A 13,040-nucleotide genomic window follows, 5' to 3' on the forward strand; every position below is an offset into this window, starting at 1 on the left:
GTGAGTTTTCAAATTAATATTTAAGAGGCGAGAAGGTTGCACTGCAGTGTTTACTACGTCTGTACTAAGTTCACTAGAAAGAAGGGAAATGTGCATTTTTCTAGAACCGTAAGCCATCCCAAACTGCTTTTCATCCAATTAATTATTTTTGAAGTGTAATCAATGTTTTGTAGGCATATGCAGCAGACAATCTGTGCACTGCAAGGTCTCAAACAGCAATGAGATGAATGACCAGTGATCAGTTTTTGTGATATTGATTGAGGGATGAATGTTGGCCAGTACACAGGGAAAACTGTCCTGCTGTTCTTCAAATAGTAAGGAATCTTTAACATCCACCTGAGATGGTGGACGGAACTGTGGTTTATCATCTCATCCAATGGGCCTTGAGTGCACAACCTTCTGACTCAGATGCAAGAATGTTACTACTGCATCAAGGCTGACGCCTACTGTCAGGAATTTGCAGTGCAGACAATGTATATGCATTAAGGTTTGCAGCTGTTTGCCTGGATGCCCAGAGCTATTGTTTGTTCCCTCACTGATTGGAATTGAGTTGATACCAAAAAAGTTTTATTTTTAAGATAATGTAATTGGAATACATTCAATCCTGATATTTAGCTATAAATGTGGTTCCTTTCATTTTAAAAAAAAGCTTGCTTTGAAAGTACAATTCCAGTATCCTCTAGGTTATGCCTACTATAATTCATGTATTTTAACTGGTCACCAATTGTCCTAGAATTTCGGTTAGAAATCTGAAGTTGAGGCAACCTTAGACATATGATTGTCTTGCACCTTGTAATAAAAGCTGTGGACGGGCTTGCTGACAGTGTAGTAGATCACCTTTTCTCCTCCCGAGTGGGCAAAAGTGGCCATTGTGGAATGCCCTAGAGCAGCAGGTGTCTTTTGGCTAACTGTTAGAAATTTTCTGTAACTCACATTGTGTAACTATAAAATGCTCCTTCCACAGTAGTTAAGTTACTTCTGTCAGCAAGTTATGCGGGGCGGTCTGCACCCTTGCAGTGAACCTTTTTTCTTCTCCTTGGGCTGCTGGAGCCTCTTCCACTTTGCCTGTTTTTTGTGCTTGCATTTCTACCTGCCTTACCCCACTCACCTCATCAGCTGTAGCAATCAACAAAGCCAATGCTATGTTGAACTACGTAGCCATAACAGTAGAATGCAAGTCAGGAGATAATGATCAAACTTCATAGTGTTCTGGTCACACTGCACCTTGAATACTGTATCCAGATCTGGGTCACCAAGAAATGAGAGACATTCAAGTGCTGGAGAGGCAACACAGAGAAGAGCTACTCGGCTGATCCCCAGGTCTGAGTTATGAGGAAAAGCTGAAGAAACCTGGACTTTTCAGCCTTGAGAGAAGGAGGGTAAATTGAACTTTGACGGGGGTACAAAACGGACAGTAGAGGATCAACCATTGACTTCAATGCAAGGAAAATCGGACAAGGTATATAATGGACAGTTGATCCGTTACCCCCCCCCCCCCCCCCCGCCTTTTTCACCCCCAAGGTGTTAGGTGATCTTATAAATTGTAAAGAGTATAGAAAAAGTTAACCCCAAATATTACTTTAAATTAAACTGCGGAAGTAGAACTGGGAGATACAGGTTCCAACTAGTAAAAGGTAATTTTAGGACTGATATCAGGATGGCTAAATGGCTTCCTCTTCCCTAATTATCTTGTGAGCTACTCTTTAAATAATATCTTGGAAAACCATTTTCTGTTTTTTAATCAAAACACAATATCTTTATGATGCTACCTTTGGTATGAAAGGTAAATGTTCATTCATGTGCTCTCTGCCAGCATGCTTAGTAATAATTGCAATGGGGTTACAATTCATGTGCATATTTGAAACATTGCATTTATCTGGACCTACCCCCTTTTAACAAAATAGACCTGAATATTTTTAATCTTAAAAAAAAATCACTTTCACCTTTCTGGGCTGTTATCAGCTGGAAGGTAATGACGGAGTCAGGGCCACAGGATGACTTCCAGTGACAGTGTCAGCCTTGATCTGATACCATTCTTGGCTCTGAATCAGAAGATTTTGGATTCAAGGTCCACTCCAAGACTTAAGCACATAATCTCAGCTGACATTCCTGAGGGAGCGCTGCACAGGTGGAGGTGCCATCTTTCGGATGACACATTAAATCGAGATCCCATCTGCCCTCTCGGCGAATGTAAAAGATTTTTTTTATTCGTTCATGGGATGTGGGTGTCGCTGGCGAGGCCGGCATTTATTGCCCATCCCTAATTGCCCTTGAGAAGGTGGTGGTGAGCCGCCGCTGCAGTCCGTGTGGTGACGGTTCTCCCACAGTGCTGTTAGGAAGGGAGTTCCAGGATTTTGACCCAGCGACGATGAAGGAACGGCGATATATTTCCAAGTTGGGATGGTGTGTGACTTGGAGGGGAACGTGCAGGTGGTGTTCCCATGTGCCTGCTGCTCTTGTCCTTCTAAGTGGTAGAGGTCGTGGGTTTGGGAGGTGCTGTCGAAGAAGTCTTGGCGAGTTGCTGCAGTGCATCCTGTGGATGGTACACACTGCAGCCACTGTGCGCCGGTGGTAAAGGGAGTGAATAGGGTGGTAGATGGGGTGCCAATCAAGTGGGCTGCTTTATCTTGGATGGTGTCGAGCTTCTTGAGTGTTGTTGGAGCTGCACTCATCCAAGCAAGTGGAGAGTATTCCATCACATTCCTGACTTGTGCCTTGTAGATGGTGGAAAGGCTTTGGGGAGTCAGGAGGTGAGTCACTCGCCGCAGAATACCCAGCCTCTGACCTGCTCTCGTAGCCACAGTATTTATATGGCTGGTCCAGTTAAGTTTCTGGTCAATGGTGACCCCCAGGATGTTGATGGTGGGGGATTCGGCGATGGTAATGCCGTTGAATGTCAGGGGGAGGTGGTTAGACTCTCTTGTTGGAGATGGTCATTGCCTGGCACTTATCTGGCGCGAATGTTACTTGCCACTTATGAGCCCAAGCCTGGATGTTGTCCAGGTCTTGCTGCATGCGGGCTCGGACTGCTTCATTATTTGAGGGGTTGCGAATGGAACTGAACACTGTGCAGTCATCAGCGAACATCCCCATTTCTGACCTTATGATGGAGGGAAGGTCATTGATGAAGCAGCTGAAGATGGTTGGGCCGAGGACACTGCCCTGAGGAACTCCTGCAGCAATGTCCTGGGGCTGAGATGATTGGCCTCCAACAACCACTACCATCTTCCTTTGTGCTAGGTATGAGTCCAGCCACTGGAGAGTTTTTCCCCCTGATTTCCATTGACTTCAATTTTACTAGGGCTCCTTGGTGCCATACTCGGTCAAATGCTGCCTTGATGTCAAGGGCAGTCACTCTCACCTCACCTCTGGAATTCAGCTCTTTTGTCCATGTTTGGACCAACGCTGTAATGAGGTCTGGAGCCGAGTTGCCCTGGCGGAACCCAAACTGAGCATCAGTGAGCAGGTTATTGGTGAGTAAGTGCCGCTTGATAGCACTGTCGACAACACCTTCCATCACTTTGCTGATGATTGAGAGTAGACTGACGGGGCAGTAATTGGCCGGATTGGATTTGTCCTGCTTTTTGTGGACAGGACCTACCTGGGCAATTTTCCACATTGTCGGGTAGATGCCAGTGTTGTAGCTGTACTGGAACAGCTTGGCTTGAGGCGCAGCTAGTTCTGGAGCACAAGTCTTCAGCACTACAGCTGGGATGTTGTCGGGGCCCATAGCCTTTGCTGTATCCAGTGCACTCAGCCGTTTCTTGATATCACGTGGAGTGAATCGAATTAGCCAAAGACTGGCTTCTGTGATGGTGGGGATATCGGGAGGAGGCCGAGATGGATCATCCACTTGGCACTTCTGGCTGAAGATGGTTGCAAACGCTTCAGCCTTGTCTTACGTGCTGGACTCCGCCATCATTGAGGATGGGGATGTTTGCAGAGCCTCCTCCTCCCGTTAGTTGTTTAATTGTCCACCACCATTCACGACTGGATGTGGCAGGACTGCAGAGCTTTGATCTGATCCATTGGTTGTGGAATCGCTTAGCTCTGTCTATAGCATGTTGCTTCAGCTGTTTAGCATGCATGTAGCCCTGAGTTGTAGCTTCACCAGGTTGGCACCTCATTTTTAGGTACGCCTGGTGCTGCTCCTGGCATGCTCTTCTACATTCCTCATTGAACCAGGGTTGATCCCCTGGCTTGTTGGTAATGGTAGAGTGAGGAATATGCCAGGCCATGAGGTTACAGATTGTGCTGGAATACAATTCTGCTGCTGCTGATGGCCCACAGCGCCTCATGGATGCCCAGTTTTGAGCTGCTGGATCTGTTCTGAATCTATCCCATTTAGCACGGTGGTAGTGCCACACAACACGTTGGATGGTGTCCTCAGTGCGAAGACGGGACTTCATCTCCACGAGGACTGTGCGGTGGTCACTCCTACCAATGCTGTCATGGACAGATGCATTTGCGACAGGTAGATTGGTGAGGACAAGTAAGTTTTTCCCTCGTGTTGGTTCGCTCACCACCTGCCGCAGGCCCAGTCTAGCAACTATGTCCTTCAGGACTCGGCAAACTCGGTCAGTAGTGGTGCTACCGAGCCACTCTTGGTGATGGACATTGAAGTCCCCCACCCAGAGTACATTTTGTGCCCTTGCTACCCTCAGTGCTTCCTCCAAGTGGTGTTCAACATGGAGGAGGACTGATTCATCAGCTGAGGGAGGACGGTAGGTGGTAATCAGCAGGAGGTTTCCTTGCCCATGTTTGACCTGATGCCATGAGATTTCATGGGGTCCAGAGTCAATGTTGAGGACTCCCAGGGCTACTCCCTCCTGACTGTATATCACTGTACCGCCACCGCTGGTGGGTCTGTCCTGCCGGTGGGACAGGACATACCCAGGGATGGTGATGGACGAGTCTGGGACGTTGGCTGAAAGGTATGATTCTGTGAGTATGGTTATGTCAGGCTGTTGCTTGACTAGTCTGTGGGACAGCTCTCCCACTTTTGGCACAAGTCCCCAGATGTTGGTAAGGAGGACCTTGCAGGGTCGACTGGGCTTGGTGTTTTGCCGTTGTCGTGTCCGGTGCCTAGTGGTCCGATGCCGGCTGGTCCATCCGGTTTTATTCTTATTATGACTTTTCGTAGCGAGATTTTACAACTGAGTGGCTTGCTAGGCCATTTCAGAGGGCAATTAAGAATCAACCACATTGCTGTGGGTCTGGAGTCACATATAGGCCAGACCGGGTAAGGATGGCAGGTTTCTTTCCCTAAAGGACCTCAGTGAACCAGATGGGTTTTTACGACAATCCGGTAGTTTCATGGCCATCATTACTGATACTAGTATTTTAATTCCAGATTTTTATTTAATTAATTGAATTTAATTAATTAATTGAATTTTTTTAATTCACCAGCTGCCGTGGCGGGATTTGAACTCATGACTCTGGATTACTAGTCCAGTAACATAACCACTATGCTACCGTACCCAGTTTATATGGCTGGTCCAGTTAAGTTTCTGGTCAATGGTGACCCCCAGGATGTTGATGGTGGGGGATTCGGCGATGGTAATGCCGTTGAATGTCAAGGGGAGGTGGTTAGACTCTCTTGTTGGTGATGGTCATTGCCTGGCACTTATCTGGCGCGAATGTTACTTGCCACTTATAAGCCCAAGCCTGGATGTTGTCCAGGTCTTGCTGCAGGCGGGCTCGGACTGCTTCATTATTTGAGGGGTTGCGAATGGAACTGAACACTGTGCAATCATCAGCGAACATCCCCATTTCTGACCTTATGGTGGAGGGAAGGTCATTGATGAAGCAGCTGAAGATGGTTGGGCCTAGGACACTGCCCTGAGGAACTCTTGCAGCAATGCCCTGGGGCTGAGATGATTGGCCTCCAACGACCACTGCCATCTTCCTTTGTGCTAGGTATGACTCCAGCCACTGGAGAGTTTTCCCCCTGATTCCCATTGACTTCAATTTTACTAGGGCTCCTTGGTGCCACACTCGGTCAAATGCCGCCTTGGTGTCAAGGGCAGTCACTCTCACCTCACATTCTGTGGCACTATTCAACTGCAGGGGAGTTCTCAACTTTTATCCTTCAACCAACACCCCCAAAACAGATTATATTTTAAAGGTAATATCATTGGCTGTGAAATGTTTTGGGTAATTTTGTGACTATGTGCAATTGACCACTAGAGGGTACTGTATGGTCATAGTTAGGAAGGTCATAAAAGATGCACTACAGATAATGATGTAGAAAATATCCATGCGAAACTCGATTTAATTCTGTTCACCTTCCCTCCCCTGTAGGATTAAAATATGAAAATAGTCATAGAAAGGTTACAGCATGGAATGAGGCCATTCGGCCCATTGAGTCCATGCCGGCTCTATGCAAGAGCAATCCAGCTAGTCCCACTCCCCCACCCTTTCCCCGTAGCCCTGCAATTTTTTTTCCTTTCAAGTACTTATCCAGTTCCCTTTTGAAGGCCATGATTGAATCTGCCTCCACCACCCCCTCGGGCAATGCATTCCAGATCCTAACCACTCGGTGTGTAAAAAAGTTTTTCCTCATGTCACCTTTGGTTCTTTTGCCAATCACCTTAAATCTATGTCTTCTGGTCCCTGATCCTTCCACCAATGGGAACAGTTTCTCTCTACTCTGAATAGACCCTTCATGATTTTGAATACCTCTATCAAATCTCCTCGCATCCGTCTCTGTTCCAAGGAGAACAACCCCAGCTTCTCCAGTCTATCCATGTAACTAAAGTCCCTCATCCCTGGAATCAATCTAGTAAATCTCTTCTGCACCCTCTCTAAGGCCTTCACATCTTTCCTAAAGTGTGGTGCCCAGAACTGGACACAATACTCCAGTTGTGGCCGAACCAGTGTTTTATAAAGGTTCATCAGGACTTCTATACTTTTACACTCTGCCTCTATTTATATGCTTTTTTAACCGCTTTCTCGACCTGCCTGCCACCTTTCAACGATTTGTGCACATAAACTCCCAGCTCTCTCTGTTCCTGTATGCCTTTTAGAGTTGTGCCCTCTAGTTTATATTGCCTCTCCTCATTCTTCCTACCGAAATATATCACTTTGCATTTTTCTGCATTAAATTTCATCTGCCACGTGTCCGCCCATGCCGCCAGTCTGACCTTATCCTCTTGAAGTCTATCACTATCCTCCTCACTGTTTACTACCCTTCCAAGTTTTGTGTCATCTGCAAATTTGGAAATTGTGCCCTGTACACGCAAGTCCAAGTCATTAATATATATCAAGAAAAGTAGTGGTTCCACCACTGTACACCTCCCTCCAGTCCGAAAAACAACCGTTCACCACTACTCTCCGTTTCCTGTCCTTAGCCAATTCTGTATCCATGTTGCTACTGCCCCCTTTGTTCCATGGGCCACAATCTTGATGATAAGCCTACCGTGCGGCACTTTATCAAACGCCTTTTGAAAGTCCATATACATCACATCAACTGCATTGCCCTCATCTAACCTCTCTGTTACCTCATCAAAAAACTCTTATCAGGTTAGTTAAACACGATTTGCCTTTAACAAATCCGTGCTGGCTTTCACTAATCAATCCACACTTGTCCAAGTGACGGCTAATTCAGTCCTGGATTATCGTTTCTTAAAGTTTCCCCACCACTGAGGTTAAACTGCCTGGCCTATAGTTGCTGGGTTTATCCTTACACTTTTTTGAAGGGTGTAACATTTGTAATTGTTACTGTTTACATGCCTGTAGAAGACTTTTGGATTCCCTTTTATGTTGGTCGTCAGTCTATTCTCATACTCTCTCTTTCCCCCATTATTTTTCACTTCTCCTCTGAACTTTCTATATTCTGCCTGGCTCTCACTTGTGTTATCAACCTGACATCTGTCACACACCCCTTTCTTTCCCGTTTCATCTTACTCACTATTTCTTTTGTCATCCAGGGAGCTCTGGCTTTAGTGGCCCTACCTTTCTGCCTCGTGGGAATGTGCCTAGACTGTACCCGAACCATCTCCTCTTTAAAGGCTGCCCACTGTTCAATTATAGTTTTGCCTGCCAATCTTTGATTCCAATTTACCCGGGCCAGATCTGTTCTCATCCCATTGAAATTGGCCCTCCTCCAATTGAGTATTTTTATTTTAGAGTGGTCCATGTCCTTTTCCATAACTATTCTAAACCTTATGATACTGTGATCGCTGCTCCCTAAATGCTCTCCCACTGACACTTGCTCCACTTGGCCCACCTCCTTCCTCGTTGGGCCGGAAACGTATTGGTCAAGAAAGTTATCCTGAACACATTTCAATAATTTCTCCCCCTCTTTGCCCCTTATGTTATTGTTAACCCAGTCTATATTAGGGTAGTTGAAGTCCCCAATTATCACTACTCTATGGCTTTTGCACCTCTCTGTAATTTCCCTCCTAATTTGCTCTTCCGTATCTTTCCCACTAGTTGGTGACCTATAGAATACACCCAGTAGTGTAACGACACCTCTTTTATTTCTTAACTCTAACCAAATAGATTCTGTCCTTGACTCCTCCAGGACATCCTCTCTCTCCAGTACTGCAATATTCTCCTTAATCAATACTGTCAACCCCCGCCCCTCCTTTATTTCCTTCCCTATCTTTCCTGAACACCTTGTATCCAGGAATATTTAGTACCCATCCTGTCCTGTTTTGAGCCAGGTCTCTGTTATCGCCACAACATCGTATTCCATGTGGCTATTTGTGCCTGCAGCTCACCAACCTTGTTTACCACACTTCGTGCGTTTACACACATGCACTGCAAACCAGTCTTAAACTTTCTTGTATTCTCTCTTAGTCTGATCCCACCTAATACTGCTTACTGTACTATCACTTGCTTTAGTGCTATTTTTCTCCTCTGATTCTTTGTGCCTCTTGTTTCTCCTTTTCATTGCTACATCCTGGTGCCCATCCCCTTGCCAAATTAGTTTAAACCCCCCCTCCAGCACTAGCGAACCTCCCTGCGAGGACATTGGTCCCAGCTCTGTTGAGGTGCAACACGTCTGGCCTGTACAGGTCCCACCTTCCCCAGAACTGGTCCCAATGCCCCAGGAATCTGAAACCCTCCCTCCTGCACCATCTCTGCAGCCACGCATTCATCTGCTTTATCCTCCTATTTCTATACTCGTTAGCGTGTGGCACCGGGAGTAATCCGGAGATTACTACCTTTGAGGTCCTGCTTCTTAATCTCTTTCCTAACTCCTTAAAATCTGCCTGCAGGACCTCATCCTTCTTTCTACCTATGTCATTGGTACCAATATGGACCACGACCTCTGGCTGTTCACCACACCCTCCCCCCCCCCCCCCCCCCAAGAATATTCTGTAGCCGCTCAGTGATATCCTTGCTCCTGGCGCCAGGGAGGCAACATACCATCCTGGAATCACGTCTGCAGCCGGAGAAACGCCTGTATGCTCCCCTAACCACAGAATCTCCTGTCACTATTGCTCTCCTGACCTTTCTTCTCCCCGCCCCGTACAGCTGAACCATTCATGGTGCTGTGGACTTGGCTCTAGCTACACTCCCCAGAGGAACCCTCTCCCTCACCAATATTCAGAATTGAATACTGGTTAGAGAGTAGAGAGTGAGATGCACTCAGAACTCCTGCACTACCTGCCTGGTCCTTCTTGTCTGTCTGGTGGTCACCCAGTCCCTCTCTGCCTGCACTCTCAAGCTGTGGGATGACCACCTCCTGAAATCCAGAGCTCGAGCTCCTCCAGCTGACGACACTTCCTGCACCTGCAGTTGTCCAGGACACGGGAAGCGTCCTGGAGTTCCCACATAGCACAGGCTTGGGTGTGAGCTGCCCTGCCATGCCTCCATTTATTAGATTGTTTACTAACCTTAACAAAAATAAATTAAGCCTTAAAAAAACACTCAACAGAAAAAGAAACACTCACCAGCTACCAGCCAATCAGCTCCTTCCCCTGTTTATTTAGTTTTATTAGTCTAGTTAATAAACAAGTTCAAGTTACTAAATTTAATAAAACAACAATGTTACGCTCCCAGCTTTTAATTTAACTTCACCCACTTCCTTAATTTAAAATGCAGGTGTCCAGTTGTGAAAGGGCCTCCTTATACTACTAAGGAACTGATCAAAGACTGCAGAAAATGGACACGTACCATGATGAACCATCTGAAAACTCTGATGAGCCAAATGTGTTAGACTGTTGGGAACTTTGACATTTTGGACCCAGTAGACCCCTGGAAATTGGATGCCATATATTAGATGCATTCAACACGGGCAAAGACCACTAAATTGTCAAAGAATGCAGTACACAACAAATGGTTCGATTGTCCATCAGCAGACACAATATTGTCACTGGAAGTTATCCTGTAGCCCTGCCCCAATAAAATTTAACTATAGTCATCAACTTCCAGCTGACAGCTACTCATAAAGGTGAAAGTGATTTTTTTAACACTAAAAATATGCAGGTTATTTTTTCAAAAATAGGGTATGGGTAACTCTTGGAAATACCATTTTCCAAGTATGCAGCTAAGGTACTGGCAGAGATCACATGAATGAACAGTTACCTTTCAGGTTAAAGGTGACAACATAAAGATACTTTTTTGAGGGGAGAGGGAGTCTGGGTTTAGGACTTGTAAGCCTGGATGGATGGCTTAAATCAACATTGTGATATTACTAAAATGGTGGCAATACTGACAATAGCCACTTGGGGGTAATGCTGTACTGAAAAATATGATTATATTTTACTGTTTAGTACATGAAACTCTCACTGGTAATGGGATCAAAAAGACTAAACATACTAATTTCATTATAACAAACATGTTGAAAGCATATGCTATATATTTTTTTAATTTATACTCTTTACTCTGTTCAGTTGTCTATAAACACTAGTATTCAGTAAGTTAAAACGCTGCACTGAAAGTTAATACCCTGTACAGAAAGTTGAAATGTAATTGTAATTGTCACTAACTGTAAATAAACTGTTTAACATTTAATTTTAAAAAATAAACACTAGTATTTCTATCTCCCAAGCTCCTGCACCTTAACAAGCTGCAAGGAAGTGTTTAAGAGTGGCTGGGCATAACATAGCTTTCAATCTTCTCTCCCACCTTGTGGGGAAGCACCTATCTACATAAAACATGGAGGTTATGGGGTTATTTTACCACTTTGTATCATATTACCACTGAACACTTCATTAGAATAAAACTTTTGTCTAGTCTTGGCTAAATGTCCTTATAACTCACTGGAGATGATCCCTATTAAAACAAAGTTTTAAAAAAATTAAATAGTGAAGTGGCTCCAAAGGGAAACTTCCATGACCCTGCTCTAATAAAATAAACTATCCAGAAGATTCTGTATAATAATGGGTATATAGTTGGGGAAACAAAACTCAGAAAGCAGCCAAAGTAGTAGTGGCTGTATCTAATACTCCTCATGTTGGAATAATTCTGTCTAACATGCCAAAAAATTGAGTGAAGCGTTCTATACGCTGCCCCAATTTTGCAAATAAATTTCAATCTAGTCCTGTTCTGCTTTTAGAGTAGCATTTCTGAATTTTAAAATGTTGCTGCAACCTTCAAGGTGGCTTCTTAAAGTTACAAGAACTGAGGGATGAACAAATTATAGTATGTACTCAATTTGTTTTTCACAATTGTCAGTCAGAAGACACCTTATAGTACTTTGATGGTACCTAATTAAAACCAAGAACATTCATGCGCATGATAATACAGTCCAGAGGAAAACATTGCTATTTCTTCTCCCTCCCTTGGACAACCTTTTTAAATTCGCAGAAAAACAATGCAATATATTTTTAAAATTACATCTCCGTGCTTTTCCAATCTACTCGACTTCCGGTTGTAACATTTTTGTCACGTTTTTGTGTCACTGATTTCCATTAAAAAATTCCTATGTCCACATTGTATGTAAACTCATCAGTCTGATTATGCAACCTAGCCACTAAATTCTCACAAATTGCTCCAAGTGCTTTAACTTGAAGGCCTCAGTCTCCCCCAAAACCTGGCCTTGGATTTGATGGCCTAGAAATTGGTTGATGCCATGCCCATTTTACTGGTGTAAAATGGGCACCTAAGCAGCCAATGTGGTGGGCAGTGTGCACGCGCACATTCCGCGCCGCCCGCCCTATTGACGAAGGCAGAAAAAGAAGCGTCCAGTGGCTGCGCCTGAAACAGGAGTTAGGCTCTTTGCACATGCAAATAAGGGATCTAACACCTGTTTCAGGTCCCCTTCCCGAAATTGGTCTGCTCTGAATGCTGTCGGTGCCTGGCTGGCTGTGTTCAGGAAAACCAGGTCTACGTGCAGCCTAACCAGAGGGACCGCTTGATGCTGCCATTGAAAGATAAGTTTTAAAAAAAATACCTGAATATAGAGCCAGGAGGAGCAGGAGTGCTGCTCCCGGCCCCAATGCAGTGCCGAAGAGTGTTAATGGCCCCAGCTCGGTCCTCTCCCGATCGCCTCCTCCCTTCACATGACCTATCTGAGGGGTGCTGCCAATGATGCAGCGGCCCAAAATTCACATCTGATTTGCCGGCAAGCTGTGTGGGGATGCCCAGCAGCCGTCCGCAGCTTGCCGGACTCGTATAAATGAGGCCGAGGCCCATATTGGAGGCCCCTCATGCCTTCCCTGTGCCCAGTTTGTGTCGGCAGGCCAAAGGAAAACAAATGTCTAGGCCGATATTTTTGCCTAGAGATATGATTCTGAGAGCTGAATCTGGATCGCTCAGTCTGTACATTTGCAATGTACCTAATCTCCAAGGATGCCTCAGTCCTGTTCAGTCAGCTGTAGTGACGGAATTTTTCTTTAGCTACTAGCACTTTCTTTGCAGTAGCTTTTCTTCAAATAATTTTTAAAAAGAGGATTTTAAAAGCTTTATTGCGGTCAAGTTATTATTGAATTTTTTTTTAAATGGCTGTTTGCGTGGGAGAGAAAAACATTATAGTTCTGAATACATAGCTGTTGTCACTTTTGTTTTGTGTTCTATAAACTTTACAAATGCATTAAGTTGAGAAAGAGAGACTGGGTCAGAGAGAGAGGAGTGAATGTCTTTTC

Source organism: Heptranchias perlo, chromosome 22 (assembly GCF_035084215.1).
Source record: "Heptranchias perlo isolate sHepPer1 chromosome 22, sHepPer1.hap1, whole genome shotgun sequence".
Taxonomy (NCBI): Eukaryota; Metazoa; Chordata; class Chondrichthyes; order Hexanchiformes; family Hexanchidae; genus Heptranchias; species Heptranchias perlo.